The 25,341-nt window shown below is 48.9% G+C and overlaps 1 protein-coding gene across 2 annotated transcripts in view; it reads right to left on the bottom strand.

Annotated features, from left to right (window-relative positions):
* Positions 1-25,341, bottom strand: part of LOC141258969 (alpha-1,4-N-acetylglucosaminyltransferase-like) — a 194,245-nt gene that overhangs the window by 122,832 nt on the left and 46,072 nt on the right. For both annotated transcript variants that reach the window (XM_073674301.1, XM_073674300.1), the window contains one exon: positions 24,023-24,219. The gene's annotated coding sequence lies outside the window, so the exon portion shown is untranslated. The remainder of the gene's footprint in view (positions 1-24,022; positions 24,220-25,341) is intronic.

Genomic DNA, 25,341 nt, shown 5'->3' with positions numbered 1-25,341 from the left:
GTGACAAAACTAGCAGCCTGACCACCACCAGCATTATCAGGAAAATGTCAGCAAAGCACCCGACTTTGTGGGGCGAACCCCAGGGTCCACGACCACTGTCAGTGGGTGTCACCACTGCTTCTTCCGCTGTTGTGCGTGTAAGAGAACCCCCTGTTGTGCGTGCAAGGCAATCCCCTGTCCAGACTGCATGCAAAGATGGACCCCCTCTCAGTCTTCATTTGTTATGGCAGTTTCTCAAGAAACAGCATCAACGTCCATGTCCCACTACAGCATTCAATTGTCCATATTCCAGAGTTTTGAACGAAAGCGCAAATTCGCAGCCAACGCCCGACAGGCCACAGTCCTAAATTCGCACATTTCACGACTGCTTGCATTGGAAATGCTGCCTTTTAGGCTGGTGGAGACGGAATCCTTCCACAACCTTATGGCGGTGGCCATCCCTCGGTACTCGGTCCCCAGCCGACACTATTTTGCCCGGTGTGCCATCCCCGCAATACACAAGCACGTGTCCCAAAACATCTACCGTGCCCTCAACAACGCAGTTACTGGGAGAGTCCACCTGACAACGGACACGTGAACAAGTGCTTGTGGCCAGGGAAGGTACATCTCCCTGACGGCACACTGGGTAAACATAATGGAAGCCACGACCCAGTCCGACCTTGGGACAGAACACAAACTCCCCACACCGCGGATTGCAGGCCCTATGTCAGTCAGAGTTGCCCCCACAGTGTACAGCTCCTGCGCATCATCCTCCTCCTCCTCCTCATGTTCAGCCTCCTTCTCAGATATCACCACATCAGTTAAAGCTGGAAGCACTGCAGTACTGCCTCAGCCAAGCGGCAACAGGCTGTGCTGAAACTCATAAGCTTAGGTGATAACTCTCACACTGCTTGTGAGTTGTGGACAGCTGTGAAAGAGCAGGCAGATCTGTGACTAAGACCGCTGAACCTAAATCCAGGCATGGTCGTGTGTGACAATGGCCGTAACCTGGTGGCGGCTCTGAGGCTAGGCGAGATCACACACATACCATGCCTGGCTCATGTGCTTAACCTCGTGGTTCAGTGGTTTCTTAAATCATACCCCGAGTTGCCAGATCTGCTCTTCAAAGTATGCCGCCTGTCAGCTAATTTTCGAAAGTCGGCTACAGCTTCCGCCGCCCTTGCTGTGTTGCAGCAGCATTTGCAGCTTCCGGCATACCGACTGGTGTGTGATGTCCCCACACATTCGAACTCTACCCTCCACATGTTGCAAAGGATTTGTGAGCAGAAGAGAGCAGTTGTGGAGTACCAGCTGCAACAAGGCCGTCGATATTCAGGTCAGACTCCACTCATAAGACCTCAGGAGTGGACCTGGATGTCTGACATATGTTCCATCCTGACAAACTTTGAGGAGTCCACCAAGATGGTCTGTGGCGATGATACCATCATTAGCATCAGCATCCAACTTGTCTGTCTTTTGCAATGCTCTCTGCAGAGAATTAAAGAGGAGGCATTGCACCCAGAGTATGATGAGATGGATCAAGAAGCCATAACGGGCGATTACACACAGCCCAGCCTCATCTCATCCCAATGTGCATTAGGGGACAATGAGGGACAGGAGGAGGAGGAAGAACAGGAGCTGGTATCATGCGCTGTAGACGGTAGTACCTGTACAACTGTCATACCGTTGGTTCAGCATGGGTGGCCTGAGGACAGCGGGGTGGAGGAGGAGGAGAGCATGGTCTGTCATCATCTTGGTGAGGACATGGAAGTCTTGCCCGATACCAGTCTGGCACGCATGGCTGACTTTATGGTACGCTGCCTTAACCGTGACCCTCGCATTGTCAAAATGTTGGGTGACAGTCATTACTGGTTGGTGACACTTTTAGACCCCTGCTACAAGGAGAACTTTCACTCTCTTATTACTGAGGTGAAGAGGTTTACAAAAATGGGGCAGTACCAGAAGGCCCTTGCTGCAGAGCTGTTAAAAAAAATTCCCATCTGAACACTCTAGAGGCAGAGGTCACAGTTCATTGCCCAACCAAGGCGTACATGAGAGAGAGACGCAACTCCAATCCAGCAGAGGCAGGGGAACACTGTCAACATTCTGGGACAGTTTTCTGAGACCAGCCCAGCTTACAGGCCCTGAGGCATGGGGTGCTCTCACAAGGAGTGGAAAGTTTCAAATGATGGTGAGGGAGTACCTTGCCAACCGTACCAGCGTCCTCCGTGATTTCTCTGTGCCTTTTAATTATTGGGTATCCAAGCTGGACACTTGGAATGAACTCGCTCTGTACGCCTTGGAGGTCCTGGCCTGCCCTGCCACTAGCATGTTATCGGAGCGTGTTTTTAGTGCCGCTGGGGGAATTATAACTGATAAGCGCACTCGCCTGTCAACTGACAATGCTGACAAGCTGACCCTTATCAAAAGGAACAAGGGCTGGATTGGGCCAGACTTCTCATCACCACCAAATGACAGCAGAGTAACATAAAGTCAAATCCACTATGTTATTTCGGGAGGTGTATTCCCATGCACCGCTTCACACCCACACATGGGTATACGCTTCCTTATTTCGGCTGTATTTTGCTCTTCTCCTTATCCCCAGCCTCCACAACCACTATACCACCAGGGTGACTGTGGTCCGTGTTGCCAGCATTGCAAGTTCCTCGGTCCTAATTTTTCGCAGCTTCTGCTTGGAAGGCATAGGCAAAGACTATAGGAGACCCACTCCCCAATAATGGGAATAATGTTTTTAATATGCTGTACTATATGGCTCTTGTAAGGGGCATGAAAACCGTCTTGTTAAGCTACTGTGACCTTCACGTCTTTACCAAGGGGCATTAAAACCATCTTGTTAAGCTACTGTGACCTCCACCACTCTTCCAAGGGGCATTAAAACTATCTTGTTAAGCTACAGTGACCTCCACGTCTTTTCCAAGGGGCATTAAAGCCATCTTGTTAGGCTACTGCGACCTCCACCACTCTTCCAAGGGGCATTGATATTGTCTTTTTATTCCACTGTACCTCCACCACTCTTCCAAGGGGCATTAAAACTGTCTTGTTAAGCTACTGTGACCTCCACGTCTCTTCCAAGGGGCACTAAAACCGTCTTGCTAAGCTACTGTGACCTCCACCACTGTTCCAAGGGGCATTGATATTGTCTGTTTATTCCACTGCGACCTACACCATTCTTCCAAGGGGCATTAAAACTGTCTTGTTAAGCTACTGTGACCTCCACGTCTCTTCCAAGGGGCATTAAAACCATTTTGTTAAGCTACTGTGACCTCCACGTCTCTTCCAAGGGGCATTAAAACCATTTTGTTAAGCTACTGTGACCTCCATGTCTCTTCCAAGGGGCATTAAAACCGTCTTTTTAAACCACTCTGAACTCCACAGCTCTTCCAAGGGGCATTAAAACTGTCTTGTTAAGCTACTTTGACCTCCACGTCTCTTCCAAGGGGCATTAAAACCATCTTGTTAAACCACTCTGAACTCCACAGCTCTTTTAAGGGGCATTGAAATGTTGTTTTTAATTACCTCTAACCTCCACGACTCTTCCAAAGGGCATTGCATTTCCTCCTAATTTTAGTCAGCTTTTGCTTCTCAAAGCATAGACGAACACTAAGGGAGACCGACTCCCCAATAATGGGTAGAAGGTTTTTAGAACGCTGTAATCCATGTCCGTTTCAAGGGGCATTGCAGTTCCTCATAATTTTTGGAAAGCCTTCCATTCACTGCTAAGGCCAACAGTGTACATGAGACCCAGTTGCTATAAATGAAAAAAACGGTTTAGTTAAGGCCCTCTGACCTCCATGTCACTTCCAAGGGGCATTGGAGTGCCTCGAAATTTTTGGTAGGCATTGCACTCACTGTATGCCCTATAACTGTGTAGCCGAACCGCTCCTTTTGGTACAGAAACATATCCTACAAGACATGTGTGGTTGACTGGCCTGATATTGATGTGAATGGTCCCTGTTCCTCCTGTTCGTTCTCCTTTGCCACCACCTCATCCATAATTCATCACCTGAAGCTTTGTTTTAATGGGAGTCATAGAACTGGGATAGTAGCAGGAAAACATCCAGCAATACTCGGAGGAGGTAAGATATGCGCCAAAACGCTGACCACCTCAAGCCTAGCCGCTACTACATACATGCGCTTGCATTCCAAGGAACAGAAAGCTAAGGAGATGTATGGCCTCATGATCATGAATAATTTATTCGTGTAGGACGCCGACCACTGCTGCTGTCTACCTTCTGAACTTTGTGTTGAAGCCTGATTGACCCAGGACCCGCAATCCTCTGTCTGGAGGACGTGTTGCATCCCAGTGTCCAACTGTGTCCCGACTTCCACAATATTAACCCAGTGTGAAGGCGTCAGTCAGATTGACCATCCCTGGCCACATTCACTTGTCCACGTGTTTGTGGTTAGGCTGTCCTTCAAATAGGGGTGGCTTGGGACCGTTTATGAACACCCGGCTGCCCCCAGGCGGCTGGGGACCGTGTGTGGGCACCCGGCCGCAGGGGAGGCTGGGGACTGAGTATGGACACCCGGCCACCCCCTGGTGGCTGGGGACCAAGCGTGAGTATGGATACCAGGCCGCCGACGCAGCCATGACATGGTGGCCAGATTTCGCCTCCACATGCCTAAAAGGCCCAATTTCAAGTGCAAGCTAGCAGTATGGTATTGCAGCCTGGGGGTGGGTGGGTGGCAGGCTGCATAATTGTGCTTGCATTGCAAGGAATGGGGGAGGTACAATTGAACACTGCCCTGGGACAAGGACTTGCACGGGGATAGTTGCAAGTCTGCATCTTCTGAAGCGGCAAGGATCACTTCTGACGGGCACACATTTAGGCAGTGACCTGGGTGAAATAGATGCTTCCAGGGGTTTTCCCCATGTTGTTGTCATGTCTTTTCAGAACTGCATGCATGTGTCACACAGCACATGGCCAGATAAGGTTGTAAAATGTTAAAATGACATTTCCCGGTGAATGCATTTGTCACGGTTGAAAGCAATACAAAAGTGCAAAAACGCATAAAAAATGCTACTTGTGAACATAGCCCAAGGTGTGGAGGAGTATTTTTGTTTATTGTTATTTATTTTACCTTATACACAAGTCTTTACCCTGGAAAGGTAGTTCCTTAACATATTTCACAGGAATACTGTTTCAGTTTAATTTTTGAACGTTTTATTGTGAGCCCGTAAAAGTGACTTAATACCTCTGACCACGTTGTTGACAGCAGTGAACTGGGGGTCAGAAATGCTTCCTGGGGCGATCCCCGTGCTCTCCCCATGTCATTTGAACACTGTCACTATCGTTTTGGGCACTTTTTAGTCTTTCTACAGACTGCCGGGGGTGCCGCCGCAAAAATGCTTGTGTCTCCCATAGACTAACATTGGGCTCGTTGCTCGGGTCGAGCACCCGAGTATCACGGTGAGCTCAGCCTGAGCTTCGAGCACCCGGGCATTTTATTGCTCGCTCAACACTATTTAAGACTTCACATTGGTAGTTAAAGAGGGATGTTTTGTCGCTTATTGAAGCCCTTTGAAGTGGCAATAAAATTTGTCTGTAAGGGCACATATGGAATCAGCAATGTAGTCTTGTTAACATGTCCTTGAAAAAAATAAGTGCGTTTAAGAAAGAATGGAAGAAGGATATCAAATTGAACCTGTTCAGTGCCCCTCTGTTTCTGTTGGGGACCCTCAAGGTCTATGTCACATGATGTAGGATTAGGAGGAGGAGCAGGTGGAAGTAGTGGAGAACATAGATGTGACACAGGCATAGGATGAGGCAGACAATCAGAGTGAATATGATGATAGCTATGATGCTGACCATGACAACCAAATTTCGCAGTGGGGTCCATGAAACCCAAATTTTGCAGTGGGGTTATGACCGTGAGAAAATGGAGCCTGGAAAAACAGTGGGGAAGTGCATATAGAAGTAAATAAATGCACCAATGAAAATAATGAAGAACAAAACTGAAATACAATAATGACAAATGTATAAACATGCCAAAGGAATCTAATAACGAGGAGTGATAGTATTCCAAAATATGCACAACGCTCATCCAGAAGTATCTCCTTCCACTTGAATGGCACCAGTTTCAGTATTTTATATATGTACTCCTGCTTGATGATGAATAAATGGCATTTTACTGTCTACTACTTCCCCTCTTAATTCATATGGAAGCAGGACTTCATTTTGGCCTCTTTTTTGTTAAAATAAATAATATCATTGTGTAATTTGTCATGTGTTGTTGTCCATTTGAGGATGAATAGACCTCATTTCAAGATCTTCTCAGAACCAGATGATTTTCAAAGAGCGTGTACTTAGTTTTTCTCATATTTGTATAGTACAGATGTTAAATGCTCTAGATAAACATTCACTTATGTTATTTGCACTCTGGTCTTTTACCTTTATTTTTTGGCAGCCGAACTTTTTAAATTACTGTGTGCCATGACTCAAAATGAATGTATATTTAACTCTTACTACATCTGCATATGAATAGGAGTTGTAATCACTTGAGGTTAGAAAATGCTTTTAAGGGCTTGCTCACACCAGCGTATACATCAGATGAGGGCTATCTGATATTTTTCATCGGATAACACTGGGACAATTGTTATTTATTGGGGCAGTGCTGATGCACAATTTTCTTCACTGACAAACTCACTTTGAAATTGGATGCCACTCACCACCCATTCAAGTCTATGGGTGCGTGGAAACATTGGACTGAACTTGAATGACATCCGATTGCAGTCCAATTTCGGCTGACTCAAGTGCAATCTCCTGCACTTCATCTAGATCACTTTCTCTCTTAGAACTGGTCATGTAAGAAACAGTTAGAAGGCTCCTCACATCTTCTCGCCCTATTAATTACACCAGTGATCCTAGTTCCTCACATCTTTTTGTCCCTTCACATGGCTGTCACCACTCACCTAACTAAAATATTCAATCTCTCTCTCATCTAGCATCTTTCCTTCCTCCTTCAAAGACACCACGATACACCCATTACTTATAAGGTTTTTTATCAACCAGAACTGTGCTGCTAACTACAGGCCTGTCTCTAATCTCCCCTTCATTTCTAAACTTCTAGAACATTTGGTTCACTCTTGTCTAATCCGCTATCTCTCAAATAACACTTTTCTTGTCACTTTACAATCTCTTTACATGCTACGGAAACTGTCTCTAATTATCTTCCAACAACTAAATCTAATGTCTACTACTCCCTACTGATTCTCCTCGATTTCTCAGCAGCATTTGACACTGTGGACCACCAGCTCTTCCTCACTATGCTCCGCTCTATAGGGCTCAAAAATACTGCTCTCTCTTGGTTTTCCTCTCTGACCACTACTTCACAGTATCTTTTTCTGGCTCCTATTCCTCTCCTCTTCCCCTTACTCTTGAGATTCTTCAGGGTTCAGTTCTAGAACCCCTCCTCTTCTCCCTAATATACTGCCTCTATTGGACAAACCATCAGTAGATTCAGTTTTCAGTTCCAGCTATATGCTGATGATATTAAGTTTTATATGTATTGTCTCCTGGCATCACCCCTGCTTTTCTACAAAATGCCAGTGATTGTCTTTCTGCTGTCATCATGTTCTAACCCTATCTAAAACTGAATCTTTCAAAAACTGATTCCCCCCCCCCCCACTAACCTCCTCAAACCCAATAGTGCCATTTCTGTTTGTGTTTCTACCTTTACTCCCCAGAAGCATGCCCACATTCATGGGATTATATTTGACTCTGATCTTTCATTCACTCCCTACAATTGATCACTTGCTTCACATGTCACCTACACCTCTTAAACATCTTAAAGAATTTGACATTTTCTTACCTTTGACTCTGCAAAAACTCTTACTATTTCTCTTTTTCATTCTTGTCTGGACTATTGCAACTGTTTACTAATCGGTCTTCCTCTTACTGAATTTCCCCCTCTACAATCCATCCTGAATGTGGCAGCCAGGATCGTATTCCTCTCCCAATGCTACACCGATGCCTCTACCCTGTGCCAGTCATTGCACTGGTTGCCCATCCACTACAGAGTCCACTATAAACTTATCACTCTTACCCACAAAGCTTTCCTCAGTACTGCACAACCCTACATCTCTTCCCTCATCTCTTTCTATCATCCTTGCTTTGTGCTAATGGCCTAATACTAACATCCTCAATAATCCAAACCTCCCACTCCCATTTCCAAGACTTCTTGCAGGCTTCACCAATTCTCGTTAAACCTGCCTATTTCCTCACCCCACTTATTTAACTATTCACATTTTGACATTCCAAAATTTTCATCCAAATCTGGTACCTCATAGCATCAGTTTACACACCCTCCATGCACTTAATTTGCACTCTGTATCTGTACTTATAGAGATACTAGCTCGTTATTGGTTCATACAGCGTTACTTGAATAACCTATTTATTGATAGCTGGACCAAAAATTTATTTTGTTCTCCATCTTTTCCTCATTCAAGAGAATTTGAGCACACTGTGATCACACTCTAATCAAACTCTGATCAGAGAGTCATTTGCATAATCAGCCCAATTCTCTTGGATGAGAGAATCCACGGTCATCTGACCGTAGCCTCAGGCTAAGTTCAGAAATTACGTATTTGGGGTGGGAAGAATTAATTCTGAGGTAAAATTGGCAACAAAATCAGCAGAAAGAATCACATGAAACAAAGTGTTTTGTTGTGATTTTTGCTGTAGATACTAGCCTCTAAAGGAAATGTCATGCATAATGAAAATAAAAATATTTTTGTTGTAGTTTTCAATGCAGTTTTTTTAGACCAAAATCAGAACTGGCTTCAAAGGGAACGGGCAAAAGAAAGGAAGTAGAGATGAGCAAATTGATTCTTAGGACCCTCATTCAGCAGCTGTGTCAGTAGACTATGGCCACTGAAGAAAAGCCCAGTGAATGTCCAAATACCTGACAGAATCCTTGGTGCTTTTTCAGATTTGTAGGCCTAGTGCGATATTATTGTGGCACCCTGCTGCGCACAGGTACCACAGGACCCAGGGTGCATGGACGGACTTCTCCACAAGAGGCCCTCATTACATACAAACACCTCCACCCTTCCACCTCACACCACCAGAGAGAGCCCGTTAAGGATATATATATGGAGGGTGGAGCCAGGCAGTCAGTCAGTTCAGTGAGTAGTACAGAGAGCGTGTTGACGCTGAGAGCAGCGAAGACGCAGCACGTCTGCTGCCGTATTGAGGGCCCCGAGTGTGGCCAAAGGCAAGAGGAGAAAGGAGAGAGGAGTTGAGGGGGCAGAGGAGCATTATAGGCTCACCCCGATATACAAACCGGACACCGGGTCCGCGCCTATAGGGTCCCTTTATACCCAGTAGGGATCACCGACATTCCAGGAGGACTACAATTCCCTGGCCGATATGAAGCTAGACCCATTACAGGACCAGGAACCACCAATGCCCCAGCGTTACCAGGGATAGTGGTCACCAACAGAAGGTCCTACTACCGAGCGACAGGTGAAGGAACAGCACGACACATAAACTAGGCCCAGTTGCAGGCTGGCCATGAGCATACAGAGAGGGAGACACTGACCAGGAGGCCTTATACCCGCTCACTGGGGAGAAGTCCTGAAGTGCACCCATCCTACTGAGTACCCTGGACCGTACCCGACATCCGCACCAGTAAAGGTATTGAAGCGAATCCCATGTCTCTGTCAATTACTCCTGCTGCGCCATCCCGCCTGCACTACAAGTCCCAGCATCACCACCCACCAAACTCCACACTGCCCCGGGGGCCCGCTCCACCTGTGGGGAGCAAAAACACCTCAGCTGCCATCCCATCACTCCCCCGGAGGTCTGCAGCAGCGCTGGTAAACCTTACCAGGTACCACAGGTGGCGTCACGAACTATTTACTTTTATTTTTATTTTTCTATCCAAGTTACAATCCCCTTTTTGGTTGACCGCCCTGGGCCACGGACCGGGCCAGCCACTGTGACATACACCCCCAGCATCCATAGGCCCAGCTGCCGAGTACCCCATTGCCCCGGGGGCGCATCATTCTCACTGTCATACCTACTTTGCTTCAAAAACTGCATCAGAAGCTGGAGTGGTGCTTTCCTTAAGGAGGGTTTTGACGTGCCCCCAGGGCTGTGTGGTACTCGGCAGCCGGGCCTATGGATGCTGGGGGGGGGGGTATGTCACAGTGCCTGGCCCGGTCCGTGGTCCAGGTCGGTCAACCAAAAAGGGGCTTGTAATTTGGATAGAGAATAAAAATAAAGTAATTAGTTTGTGACGCCACCTGTGGTACCTGTTAAGGTTTACCAGCGCTGCTGCAGACCTCTGGGGGGTGATGGGATGGCAGCTGAAGTGTTTCTGCTCCCCACAGGTGGAGCGGGCCCCCGGGGCAGTGTGGAGTTTGGTGGGTGGTGATGCTGGGACTTGTAGTGCAGGCAGAATGGCGCAGCAGGAGTAACTGACAGAGACAGGGGATTCGATTCAATACTTTTACTGGTGTGGATGACAGGTACGGTCTAGGGTACTCAGTAGGATGTGTGCACTTCAGAACTTCTCCCCAGTGAGCGGGTATAAGGCCTCCTGGTCCATGTCTGCCTCTCTGTATGCTCCTGGCCAGCCTGCAACTGGGCCTAGCTTATGTGTCGTACTGTACCTTCACCTGTCGCTCGGTAGTAGGACCTTCTGCTGGCAACCACTATCCCTGGTAACGCTGAGGCCTTCATGGTTACTGGTCCTGTAATGGGTCTAGCTTCAGGTGTGCCAGGGACTTTTAGTTCTCCTGGGATGCCGGTGATCCCTACTGGGTATAAAGGGACCCTGTAGGCGCGGACCCGGTGTCCGATTTGTATAGTGGGGTGAGCCTATGATGCTCCTCTGCCCCCTTAACTCCTCTCTCCTCTCTCCTCTTGCCGTCGGCCTCACTCGGGGCCCTCAGAACTCAGCAGCAGATGCACTGCATCTTCGCTGCTCTCAGCGTCAGCACGCTCTCCAACAACTAACTGAACTGCCTGGCTCCACCCTCCATATATATATCCCTAACGGGCTCCCTCTTCTGGTATGAGGTGGAAGGGTGGAGGTGTTTGTATGTAGTGAGGGCCTCTTGTGGAGAAGTCCATCCATGCACCCTGGGTCCTGTGGTACCTGTGCGCAGCAGGGTGCCACATTTTCATATCAATAGTAGAAGAGGAAACAAAATACAAGCAGTGCATTTTGTGTAGCAGTTCATCAAACTTTTGGGTCCTTGATATTTCTCTCCAAATGCAGCACGCTTTAATTTTCATCTTTTTGTATGCATTATACCATAATAAAAATGAAAAATATAAAAAATATGTGTATAGGAAAAAAACTATACAAAAAGTTTAAATAAACATAAAAATCCTGGTGTTTCTTACAGAACAAAAAAAAATCTAGATGAGATGGAAGCCTAAGGGTACACAGCATAGCGCTCTGCATATAGAGAAGGTGCACCACGATATTGGAACAGCACATCTTGCTCCCTAGAGGCAACCTACCATCTAATTCATGCTGATGAAACCACAAGCATCATGAATCAATCAGAATCTGGATGCATGATAATAGCCAGCTATGTTTTACTCTGAAACAGGAGAAGACAAATAATCTTCAAACTATATATTTTTAAACACTCCGACATTTACATGACTGCAATGGTGCAGCCAGGCTCTCATTCATGCTGCACGTGGTATTGGAAGCATGAATCAGTTGCCAGGTTCTCTTTAAAGTCATTTTCTGCTACTTATTAAAAACTACCAATGGGATGCCATCCTGATAAAAGAAAATAAGCTATGCTTATCCCCGAAATAATCCTTCTGCTCCAGTGTAGATTGTGTACCTGAAGAGCTATGATTTGGCAAATAATTAACTTATAGTCAGTTTAATCATAACCTGTTGCTGGAGAACGTAGTATGCTACTAATAAGACAGACTATGTGCCCACGATGCAGATTTGAAGCAGAAATTTCCTGAGCATTTCTGCATCTCCTTGGCAGAAAAAATGCATGCGGATTTTACATGCGTTTTTTCAGCGTTTTTCAAGTGTTTTTACATTTTTTTTTCAAGCGGTTTTCCAAGTGAATTTGAGCATCACTTGGAAAAGGGCTTGACAAGTTGGTCACACAATATAAATCCATGCAACTAGCATGGATTTATATTGTGTGACCAACTTATGAGGAGATTTCTGCTTCAAATCGTGCATCTAGGGTAAATAAAAAGAATTAAAAAGTAAAAAGAAAAAAAAAAACTTATACTCACCTCTCCGGCGGCCCCCAGTCTCCTTCCGGCGGCGATCCTCTCTCTTCGGCGGCCATTGGTGTACTGGCAGGACCTGCGGTGACGTCATTTAGGCAGCTGATGGTCACACGACCGCAGAGGTCAGCTGACTAAATGACGTCACTGCAGGTCCTGCCAGTACACCGCGGGCCGCCGAGGAGAGAGTATTACCGCCGGCAGGAGCCCGGGGGCCGCCAGAGAGGTGAGTATGAATATTTTTTTTTATTTTTTGCTTTATAAATCTTTTTTAACTTACAGGTGCGTAGGTACCCGGGTCGGATGAGAGTCTCCTCTTCTCCCAACCCGGGTGCCATCCGCTCATTGAACTGCATAACATCCGCATGTATACATGCGGTTCAATGTAAGTCAATGGGTGCGATTTCACCGTGAAATCACACCCAAATTGGTTGTGCTGCGAATTTTTCCGCAATGAAAATACGCAGCGGAAATTTCCGCAGCATGTGCACATGCCTATTATCATTGGGAAACATGGTAGACATCTTAACAAGTGATTTTAATGCCTCATTTCCACCGCGGAAACGCATTAAATCTGTATTGTGGGTACACAGCCTAAGTCTATAAAAAAGAGCAGTGAGAAAAAAAGAGATTAATTAAATTTTCCATTTTTTATATATTTTTAAACTTTTTTTTTACTTTTTTTGTAATTATATTTGAATTGCAACAGTTCTGTAATCAGGAATATAATTTAGAAGATAATTTTTTTTGGATAATGTACTTCTACTGCATTAAGCAGGGGGTTGGACCAGATGACCCTGAAGGTCCCCTCCAACTCTAACATTCTATGATTCAAAGCAATACATCTCTAAGATGTATGAAATTGCATTTTTTAGAAGAAAATTGACTATTGTATTGTAATGTATTTATAGTTTCATGTGTGGCGTTATCATAACTCCCTGGCAGTATGCCTGCTGTCTTGAGGTTATGCTTAGGACTAAGCTCCCACAATGAATAGTTGATGTTGCAAGCATTTCAGCACAAATCAGGTAAATTAAGTTATTTGCATTATTTTTCAATTAATTTTTCAATGCATTTTTTTAGCACATGCACTTTTATTGTGTTTTTGACACTGCGTTTTTTGTCACTTTTTGGTATGCCATGTTTTAAATTAAGCTGCTTTATCTTTTTACTTCTTGGTATTTGGCTTTAACACATTTTTTGACAGACCTATCAAATTTTTTTGTTAATCTAACTTTTCCCAGATTTCCCATTACTACATTTTTTTTTTATTACGGAGGTCCCTTCTTTCTGCAGTTCCCCCCCATACTCCATAGCTCTTCATATCTGAACATAATCAGATATTGGCTGGTGACCAGTTCATAATAAAGATCACTGAATCATACAGTACAAGTCTGTTTTACCTTTTGTGTCACCACATCAAAAACACTAAGCTCTTATAAGCATGGCTCTTTCTCCTCTTGTTTGAAGTGTTGAACTATGTGTAACTGTGGCGCCCCTGAGTGTTCGGTCGCCACAGGGGTACTGCATCTCACCCAGAGGTGTGGTATCTCACTCTCAGGTAAGGAAGGAGTACAGCTCAGGACCCTAACACCTGCATCCAACATGTCCACTTCAGCAGGGCAAGGCAAGATTGCTCCTACGGGAGAGCACAGTCCCTGGTCCCTGGCTGGGCTACGGGCCATGCAGAAGGCCACCCGTACGCTCGCATCTACCGGAAGGTGGAGGTTCAGGGAGACAGCCAGAGAGGAGACACAGAAGGGGGTCCTGCTAAGTACTCCAGAGATATCTGAGGGTGGACTGAACCCCTCACTGAGTAAACGCAGCACGACGTGGACAGTTACACTGATCTCTGTAACTTGGACTGCAATAACTGTGAGTAAAGACCCTGGGACTGCACCACCTTGTCTCTGAGTTTCTTGCTGCACCAACACTCCCTGCACTACAATGCCCAGCACAACCTGCAACACCTTTTACACTGCCCTGGAGCTAGCTCTTCCTGTGGAGAGCCACACCATCCCTGCTGCAGTAACATCAGCTTCAGAGGACTGCTCTGCAGCGGCGGCCCCTTTAGCCGCATTCCACAGGGGGCGTAGTCGGACTCTTTAATAAAACCTATACATATAATTTCCCTTGGATTGACCGCCCTGGGTCACGGATCGGGTAACCGCCACTGTGACTACAACTCCCAGCATCTACCGGCCCGGCATCGGGTACCCCATGGCCCAGGGGGCGCGTTAACTTTGGCGTAGTCGGCAGGATATGTAACCCACCCGTTATCATCTGGTATTGTGCGCCTAAAAGACTGTGTTTTCTACTAAATGTGGCGCCCGCCCCTGAAGAACGGGCGCCATTATGTGCGAGTCAAACAACAACAAAAGATCTCCTCCCATCGTGGGCCGGGTCCCAGAATGGCGCCAAAAGCGCAAACCACCCACTGCAACTGTGGCCATGACCCTGGACCTGTCCATCAGTCTGGGAGAGACGCCCGCATGTGTGCCCGACAGCGAGCAGATATGGGACCGCCCTAAAAAGGGGAGAGGAAATAAAACTAAGAGACGGGGTGTGGTCTGGACCCTTCCAGACGGACCATACCCGGCAGGGAAGATGGAGACAAGTGAAGCTGGAATCCCTGCTAGCGGCCTGCCATCTCAGGAGGCACCCCTCACCCTGGAGGAGTTAATTGCCAGGCTGTCCCTGGAGGATTCCGAGTTCCTCTGCACCGGGATGGAAGACCTGAGCCGGAGGATGGAGAGGGCCCAGCAAGACGCTATCCTTGGCTGGAAGAAAGAAATGGTGGAAAGGTTGGCGAGCCGGCAGCAAGCACCGCTGCCAAGCACGGACAGCGCCCCAGCCGTGGCGGATCCGGACCAGCGCCAGGAGGCCGAGTTCAGCGCTAGAGCAGCTGCGGGAGCAGGTAAGGGGAGCTTCCCTGTCCCGGGTGCTAGAGCCGCTGACCCGCTCCCGGGCCCTCTGGCGGAGCCGCCAACCCCGGGCGCTACCGACACCGGCCCACTCCTGACACCCCTGCAAGGCCCTCTGCCCCCGGCCGCGGCAAGCGAGTACCCATTCTGGACCCTCCTCCCAGGACACCTGTCCCCGGGCGAGCCTGCCCCAAACGTCCTCCAGGCCCCGACACCGTTACCTCCGGGCACCAGCTACACCGGCCCGCTCCTGGGCCCCCTGCAGGAACCGCCCCCTTCCACCCCCGAGTGGATATGCAGACGCCGGCCTTGGGATTGGTCCGCGGAGGTGGAGGACCAGCAGCCCGCACTCCTGCAGCTCCCCAGCCCCCTGCCGACTCCCGCAGTGAGGAAGAGGTGTATGAGTGGGATAATCTCGGGGAAGACCTCATGGGGTTTTCCCAAGAAACCAAGGCAGCGGCGGCCCGCAGAAAAGAGCACTGCGGGCGGGAGCTGGCACAACTCGAGAAGGAGCGACACGTCCGGCGGGTACGTTGGGAGAAGCTGGAGACTCGCAATATGGAGAAGAAGGCCCGGGCCTGCAGAATCAGCATAGCAGCATCCGGTCCCCGTGCGGAAGGGGTCATAGTAAAGTTTAATCTGGAAGGAGGTTGGTGGTTCAACCGGGACCCGCATTCTGATACTGACCTCTTCGTGAACCGGAGGGACGTGGAGTCCCACCTAAAAGAAGGTCACCCGGACCGGGATCTGTATCCGGGTGATTATGTAACTTATACCAGACACCGAGGTGAACGGGGCTGGTATGCCTTGAATGTCCACCGGGTGGGGAAAGAGAGCAGCTCCTCACCCTACAGTGCTGAAGACCCGGCTGGGTCAGCCTACAGAGGACAAGAGCTGCCCCGGAGGGAGCACCACTACTGAGCGCAGTAGCTGGAACTTTAACTGTAAATAAGTTACCCGTCAGGGTGCAGCAGAGACACCGTAAGTTAAAAGAGTTTGTTTACCCAGTTGCCCGGAAGGGTATAGAGACACTGCAAGTTTAAAAAAGTTGTGTGTCCATACTTACCCGGCAAGGGTACAAAAAAAAACTGTCAGGTTATGGACGGTGAATAACCAAAGAACTTTCCCTTGTAAATAGTTGTACTTCTTAAAGTGCCCCCTATTGGTTTTATAATTGTACAACAAGTGACCTCATTACAAAAACCCGTTTGGCGTGGCCGAAGACGTGGTCCAACGCCGGATCACCTATGCCCTGCAGCCACGCCCAGGGCCTACGTTGAGGGTTTTCAGACGGGTCCCTCATGTTCGTGTTTACCAGTTAGCACTTTATTAAAGAAAATGGACACCTGGTTGCAAATTGCATTGTGACCGGTTGACAAAAGTTTTATATGAAAAATGTGTTGCCAAGAAAAATGCTTGATATGAAGAAAAATGTTATTAACAGTGTTCTTAAAAATGCTTTGATATATTAACCTGTTGAAAAGTGTCTTATGTGTGTGACGCGCCCCCTGGGCCAGTGTTGTTGGGGATACCCGGAGCCGGATCAGATGGGGGTTGTAGTCTCCGAGTGGCTGTGACCCGGTCCGTGCCCAGGGTGTCAAGCTCAGTGTGTGGCAGTCCTTATGATGTTTCTAGATGTTCTTTTGTGTCGACTACGCCACCCGTTGAATTGCGGTCAGTACGGCCGCCGCTGCAGCAGGGTCCGCTGAGGCTGGTGATGTATGTGCAGCTCAGGTAGTATAACCCCCAACGGGAGGGGTATAGCCTCAGGGGGTCAGTTGCAGAGGATGGGGGTTGTGGTGGTGCAGCGAGGATGGAAATGAGACTCAGAGTCGGGCTGTGCAGTTCAGGGTTTGTTTACTTACTGCAGTTGTTCCGGTCACTCCGGCCTTGAGTGACCACCCGAGCCGTGCTGCGTCCACCAGGTCCTGGACTCGGCCAACCCCCAGGTGATTCTGGAGCGTGGTCCTGAGCTCCCTTTCTGTCCTGTCCTCTTCTCTGGCCTTCCCCACCAGGGATCCACCTATGTCCGGCTCCCTCGGGCCTCTTGGTGGTAAACCCTTGTCTCTGGGTTCCCTGACCCTATTCCTGGTCTGCCTTCCGGGTGGATTTAGTGGGTGGTCGTGGCAGATCCTGCCCACGACCTCCGGTTCCTGGCTAAGGTGTGCTGTAGCCTCTGCCAGCTTGGGATCCGGTACCCTGTTGCCAACTCTTCACCCTCTGGTCTAATTTGGGCTCTTGGAGTTCCTTCTTTCTCCCCCTCTGGGTCTTTCTTTCTCCTCTCTCTCTCTCTCTTGGCCTTGGAGCTGCTCTTCTCCTCTGCTCTCTTCCTCTACAAAGACCCTGATCTAAGATGGTGCCCACCTTATATACTCCCTCTATGTGTGAGCTCAGGTGACCAGCACCCAATGAGCTCCTAGCTTTACCCAGGCTGCTCCCCCTATCTGCCCCTACACTACTGGGATGTTCCACCCCCCTCCCATTCCAGCCAGGAACAGACACTGTCGTACCTGCACATTTCTCTAGTGGGAGTACCATCGGTCTGTTCCTCGGAAATGGGATGTGTGTAGTGCATGCAGCTAACTGAGCTCAGTTCCACACTCCATCCTTACCCGGGAGTGGAATATCACACCTCTGGGTTGAGGTGCAATACCCCTGTAGCAGCCGAATCCTCAGGGTGCTACATTCCCCCCTGGTAAATCACAGCACGTCCTCGGGCTGTAAGATATAAACATCCACAAACATACATTTTTTTTTTTTTTTTTAAAACATAAACATATAAAACATATAAAACATCATCAGCAGCAATAAACTTTTCATATAAACATTCTTGTTTCTGGTTCCTCCGGTCACGGTGCAACTTGTGACCGGGTAAAGTGCGACAGTCTCTTTTGGAATAAAACAGTTCCCTATAAAACCGGTAGGGGGCGCTTTAGGAAGCGCAACTATATACAAGGGGATATGGCCGCTCTCAGTCCTCGGCCAGGTATTAGGGAGGATTGACCGCTCTCAGTCCTCGGTCAGTGGGAATAGGGACACACGGGGTTAACAGTTCACTCTTGGCTGGTCCCAACGGGGACTATATTTTAACTAGAACAGTTCTTATACCCTGACGGGTAACTTTATACAGTCTCTCTCTACCGTACTTCAACGACGGCGTCCTCCTGCTCTTTCTTTAGATTCTTCAGACCCGTCCGGGTCCTCTTGCTTCTCCTCACACCGCAGCTCCTCCTCCGTCAGGCGATGCACATGGAGGGCGTAGGGTCCTTTGGCACACTTGTGCCGGGTGAAGATGACCTCGTCCCCTACGTACAGGTCACGACCTCTGTGTCCCTCCGGCAGATGGCTCTCTACGTCTCTGCGGGTTACAAAGACGTCGCCGGGGGTATGATGGTCTCTAATAAAGCCCCATCCGTGCTGCATGTTGAACTTTATCACAGTCCCGGTGGAAGGGGGACCATGTGCTGCACGGGGATTCCTCCTGGTCCGGCTCTTCTGCTCCGCGCTCCTTATCTGTGCTTGCTGTTCCCGGACCCGCCTCTCTCTCCGCTCCCTCTCGAAGACCTCGAGCTGCTGCCGGCAGCACTCTGCACGCTCTGCTGCGGCCGCCCGAGTCTCCTGGGTGAACCCCATGAGGTCTTCTCCAGTGGGGTCCCACTCGAACTGTGCCTCCTCCAGCGGGGGCGAGGTCCTCCTTGCGGGCTTCGGAACCGGAATCAGGGGTTCGTCTAGGGGTCTCTCTTTCCGGAGTCGGGGATGGTGAAACTCCGGTGGCCATATGAAGGGCTGCCCATCCGGGCACGTATGCTGGGCGAACAGGTCCTCACACAGGTGCGGTACTTTAGGTGCTATGGGCGCTGTGGTGGTAGCGGCGCCCGGGTTGACCAGGCCTTGCGACCAGGCTTGGGGCACGCTAAAGGAAAAGGGCACCGTAAGAACGGCGGCGCCCGTGGTTACTCGGCCCTGCGACCAGGCCGGGGGCTCCGCGGAGGTAGGGGGCGCTGTTGGTATTGCGTCGCCCGGGGGTACTAGGCCTTGCGACCAGGCCGATGGTACTTCCTGCTTGGCCACGCTCGGGGTCGAGGCGTGTGATGTCACAGGGGTCGCGGCTTCCGTTTGAGGCCTAGTCTGCGGCGGTGACGTTGCAGCGACGGGCACGGCAGGGGGTACTTCGGGCTCTGCGACGGGGAGCTGGGGCAGGCATGCGGTTTCCCGGCTCGGGGTAGTGACGTCCCCTTTACCTGCCTCCATTCGTTCGGCTCCCTTCTCGGCGCCGTCTCCGGCCTTCAGTCCTCCTGCGCCATCCTCAGAGGCGGTCTGTCTCCTCGTCTCGGGTGGCGTGCTCCGCTGACGAGTCTCGGTCTGCTGGGCCATCTCTCGGCTCCACTCCGCCAACGTCTCTCGTTGCACCCGGGCCAACCTCTGTGCGAGGCCCTCCAGCGCAGTCTGTGCACACTCCCGATCTCGGGGGAGCTGTGCTAGGATCTCCAGCAGGCCTTCTGGAGTGGCGACCTGCAACAGGCTCCTGACCACTGGGTCGGTGCTGCCTGGAGTGGCGGCCCGCATCAGGCTCCTGACCACTGGGTCGGTGCTGCCTGACTCTCCCTCCATCTCCGGGTGTGCTTTCTCTGGACTCTTCTCCAGGCTTCTCGTCTCCGGGTGCGCTCTCTCTGGACTGCTCCAGGCGACACCCATCTTTGTTCTCTTGTTCTGTCTCCGCCCACATTGAGGGTGGTCCCGGGGCAACTTAGTGATTGTCAGTTCCAGGGGCAGTTCTCTTACGCTGATGGACACTTCCAGCATCACAGTCTCTGTTGGTGGGCGCGGTTTCCGCTTTTGGCGCCATTCTTCGACCTGGCCCACGATGGGAGGTGGCCTCTTGCCACCCTCTGGCACGCCCACAATGGCGTCCGCTCCTCCAAGGCGGGAAATCCTTGGAAATGGCGGGAATCGTCTCCCAGTGGCGGGAAACTCCATGGATGGCGGGAAAAATCTGCAAATGGCGGACAACCGGCGGGAAACGACCTGTGATGGGGCCCGATGGCGGGGACCCTCCGGAACCGGCAGGAGACTTCTTTTTGAGGTAACGGTGAACTTTTCTTCAGGCACGCAGTACCCGGTTGTTGCGGGCACGTAATCCTGCCGACTACGCCAAAGTTGACGCGCCCCCTGGGCCAGTGTTGTTGGGGATACCCGGAGCCGGATCAGATGGGGGTTGTTGTCTCCGAGTGGCTGTGACCCGGTCCGTGCCCAGGGTGTCAAGCTCAGTGTGTGGCAGTCCTTATGATGTTTCTAGATGTTCTTTTGTGTCGACTACGCCACCCGTTGAATTGCGGTCAGTACGGCCGCCGCTGCAGCAGGGTCCGCTGAGGCTGGTGATGTATGTGCAGCTCAGGTAGTATAACCCCCAACGGGAGGGGTATAGCCTCAGGGGGTCAGTTGCAGAGGATGGGGGTTGTGGTGGTGCAGCGAGGATGGAAATGAGACTCAGAGTCGGGCTGTGCAGTTCAGGGTTTGTTTACTTACTGCAGTTGTTCCGGTCACTCCGGCCTTGAGTGACCACCCGAGCCGTGCTGCGTCCACCAGGTCCTGGACTCGGCCAACCCCCAGGTGATTCTGGAGCGTGGTCCTGAGCTCCCTTTCTGTCCTGTCCTCTTCTCTGGCCTTCCCCACCAGGGATCCACCTATGTCCGGCTCCCTCGGGCCTCTTGGTGGTAAACCCTTGTCTCTGGGTTCCCTGACCCTATTCCTGGTCTGCCTTCCAGGTGGATTTAGTGGGTGGTCATGGCAGATCCTGCCCACGACCTCCGGTTCCTGGCTAAGGTGTGCTGTAGCCTCTGCCAGCTTGGGATCCGGTACCCTGTTGCCAACTCTTCACCCTCTGGTCTAATTTGGGCTCTTGGAGTTCCTTCTTTCTCCCCCTCTGGGTCTTTCTTTCTCCTCTCTCTCTCTCTCTTGGCCTTGGAGCTGCTCTTCTCCTCTGCTCTCTTCCTCTACAAAGACCCTGATCTAAGATGGTGCCCACCTTATATACTCCCTCTATGTGTGAGCTCAGGTGACCAGCACCCAATGAGCTCCTAGCTTTACCCAGGCTGCTCCCCCTATCTGCCCCTACACTACTGGGATGTTCCACCCCCCTCCCACTCCAGCCAGGAACAGACACTGTCGTACCTGCACATTTCTCTAGTGGGAGTACCATCGGTCTGTTCATCGGAAATGGGATGTGTGTAGTGCATGCAGCTAACTGAGCTCAGTTCCACACTCCATCCTTACCCGGGAGTGGAATATCACACCTCTGGGTTGAGGTGCAATACCCCTGTAGCAGCCGAATCCTCAGGGTGCTACATGTGTATGAAGAGAAATGTTCTTTATAATGTTTTATATATGTGAAGAAAGTTTTATAATATTTTTGAAAGAGAAAACGTAACCAGTAACGTTAAAGAAAAAGAACCTCCCATAAAGAGAAGAAATGTTGAGTTTGTAATCTTCTATGTGATGCATCTAAAATTTTGCATGTCTTTAAAATGATTTGTCTTTTACTCTGTTCCAGCCCGCGGAAGTGCTGTGTTTTACCAGGGGGGGGGTGTGGGGCCCCTGAGGGTTCGGTCGCCACAGGGGTACTGCATCTCACCCAGAGTTGTGGTATCTCACTCTCAGGTAAGGAAGGAGTACAGCTCAGGACTCTAACACCTGCATCCAACACGTTCACTTCAGCAGGGCAGGGTGAGATTGCTCCTACGGGAGAGCACAGTCCCTGGTCCCTGGCTGGAATGGAGGGGAACTTAGTAAAGGGGAACCATGTAGTGGATGTGGGTGGAGGAAGTAGTTAAGGGGAGCACATAGAAGAAAGATATAAAATAAGACACCATCTTAGATCAGTGAGTTCAGTCAGAGGAGGAGAAGTGACAGGAGCAGAGGCTCTGTACGAGCTCTGCTCCAGAGGCGGGCCTGGACAGTGAGGCCCAAGTCTGAGAGGAGAAGGAGAGAAGAGAGGAGAGGGAGCAGGAAGGCTCCAGGAATGGAAGAAGGGACCCTAGGGGTATGGGCCGTGCAGAAGGCCACCCGTACGCTCTCATCTACCGGGAGGTGGAGGGGTCAGGCTGCATATAGGGAACCGGATCCCTCAACTAGTAAAAGATTGCACATCTTAACTAGAAACTGGAGGCTGCAGTATTTCTAGTCCTGTAGCCAACATTCCATACCAGTCACCAGGAAGGTAACTACATAGGACCCAGGTGACAGGACAGACGTCTCCCGCCAAGGCCCGCAGATACTGGACTGGAACACTTGGTATGAGGTTCAGGGAGAGAGCCAGAGAGTAGACCCAGAAGGGGGTCCTGCTAAGTACTCCAGAGATATCTGAGGGTGGGCTGAACCCCTCACTGAGTAAACGCAGCACGACGTGGACAGTTACACTGATCTCTGTAACTTGGACTGCAATAACCGTGAGTAAAGACTCTGGGACTGCACCACCTTGTCTCTGTGTTTCTTGCTGCGCCAACACTCCCTGCACTACAATGCCCAGCACAACCTGCAACACCTTTTACACTGCCCTGGAGCTAGCTCTTCCTGTGGAGAGCCACACCATCCCTGCTGCAGTAACATCAGCTTCAGAGGACCTGCTCCGCAGCGGTGGCTCCCTTTAGCCGCATTCCACAGGTGGCGTAGTCGGACTCTTTAATAAAACCTATCCATATAATTTCCCTTGGATTGACCGCCCTGGGTCACGGACCGGGTCGCCGCCACTGTGACTACAACCCCCAGCATCTACCGGAACGGCCCCGGGTACCCCACAGCCCAGGGCACGCGTCATAACTTTGTAATCCTTTTTATTTGTTTTACTTACTGATGTAACCCTATTAATTCCACAGATCTTTACAGAAATTACCGCTGTCCCCATTGGGGTTCACAATCTAAATTCCTTATTAGTATGTCTCTGCAGTGTGGGAGGAAACCAGAGGAAACCCACCCAAACGGGGTGTCCTTGGTGGAATTTGAACTGGTGAAAACAGTGCTAAACAGTGAGCCACCATGCTGCCCACAAGTTAGATATTATCTGAAGGTGTACCTTCTTAGGATTCATACTCTTCTGCGAGAAAAAAGGATGAGTGCAATCAGAAAAAAATCAGATTGCAATCTGACTAATGTTAGTCACTGATTTAATGCTCATATGCAATTTTTTTTCTCAGCTGAAATCTGGATGATAAAAAAATTGCAGCATGCTGCGTACGGCCACATATATTGGACGATACTGACTAATGCAAGTCAACTGGTGCGAGAAAAATAATGGACCCATCCGTATACCCTCCTATTTTTACGGATGCATTACCATTCTGTATCATAGAACACTGTAAATGGTCCTGTAAATGACTGTAGAATAATAGTTGCAGAGAAAAAAAAAGCATTGCATACAGATGTCATACGGATGCTAGGTGTAAAAAAAAATTGCATTATCCTCACATGACTCTTGCATGACACTCGTCCGATTTTTTGGTCCAGATATCGGAACGTTTTTTTTCACACAAATGGGTATGAGCCCTTTATTGTAAAGTGCTGCAGAATATGAAGGTGTTATAGAAAGATAATATTACTATAATAACAATAATAATAATCTAACATGCCAAAATTGTTGAAAAAAAAACTGTGTAATTTTCTCAGCAAAATAAGTTTCTTTGTCATTTTTCATACAAAATTTATTATGTAGTACTTGCCCAAAAAGGCTTATTGCAGCTGTGAACAGCAAAAGTCTGATCTGTTGCACATGACTTGATGCTGCTCGATAATATTCCATTATTGAAACGGTGTTATACAACAAAGTGTAGCTGACTTTTCATTAGAAACTTCAAAAAGATCATTTGGTTTTGTATTTACCTTTTGCCAATTTGAGAGTCTTAGGCGACGTCACAGGCTTATTTTCAGAGCCGTGTTCCCTTTTAGTTCTGTTCAGCCACTTTCTGTTCTCTCGTTGTAGAAGGGCGTTTACTTATCCTGGAAGTCTGCCAGTCCTGTACTGACGGTGATTTCCTTACCCGTAGTTCTACCAATTAATTGCTACGCATATTTTGTGTCTGTATAGAGGAAGCAACAAGGACAGACATTCGGAAGATTACTCATAATGGTCTGTTTATTATGTTTATTATTATAAGCCACCATATATCTCATATATCTTCCTAACTCATTCGTCTGGGATAAGACAGATACTTTATATCTTATGTAAATATAAACATATATATATATATACACATGCATACACGTTGTTCTCCTTTTGTTCCTTTGTTCCTCCATATTGGCAATAAACTTAGCTTGCCAGGCAGGAAAAATTAAAGTAGTGGGGGAGGGAACATTCTTTCAAACTAGCAGTTACTAATAATAGAGAAGTACTGGAGGGGTGGGCGGTTTGTGCAATGTGAGGTCTGACATGTTTCTTTAAGGTCTTTAATGAAGATAGTAGGGCACACAGATTGAAGGGTCTTGTCTTTGAGAGGTCTGCAATGCTGCATATGTTGCAGAGCTGCATCACGGCGGTCTGGCATCGCTGTACCTTGCTGGGGCGGTTCATCTTTAGAGCAGGAGACACAGATAAGACATTACAGTGATGTTCAGGAGAATGATGTTTTGCTTGCAGAGGTTGTGAGTATCTATGAGCGGATGTGAGTGTGTCTCGGTTAATGATAGATCCGCTCATCTTGCTGTAATCCATCCCGGAATTTCCATTACCTAAGGCAAACCTTTGCTGCGAACAGGCAGTGGGTGACGGATTAGAAAGGAGGGAAACTGAACTTTTCAGACGTAAAAGTCATACGTTTTAAAGAGTAATCATCGTTTTAATTTCTATTTCATGAATCTATAGTACACATGGAAATAAACAACTTTGTAATATATCTTATCAGAGAAATCTGCTTCTTTCTCCTCCTGGACAGATTTTTCATTCTCAAAATTCTCAATTTATGGGTAAAATCTGTAATCAGTGAAGAAAGATTGTTACATTATTGAGAAAATGGGGAGTGGAGATGGAAGGAGGGAGGATTTAGAGGCAGAACTCCTCCATGTCCCCCCTCCCCCTGTCATCTACTGTACATAAAACCTTATCAGCACCCAACTGTCATCTCCTATCTCAGTAATGTAACAATCTGTCTTCAATACAGATTTTATCTGCGAATTGAGAATTTTGAGAATGAATGAACAGAACT

The sequence above is a fragment of the Phyllobates terribilis genome, unplaced genomic scaffold, assembly GCF_046119375.1.
Source record: "Phyllobates terribilis strain yellow unplaced genomic scaffold, ASM4611937v1 Scaffold_3__8_contigs__length_932513732, whole genome shotgun sequence".
In the NCBI taxonomy this organism is placed as follows: domain Eukaryota; kingdom Metazoa; phylum Chordata; class Amphibia; order Anura; family Dendrobatidae; genus Phyllobates; species Phyllobates terribilis.
This window is presented reverse-complemented; position numbering and strand designations above follow the sequence as displayed.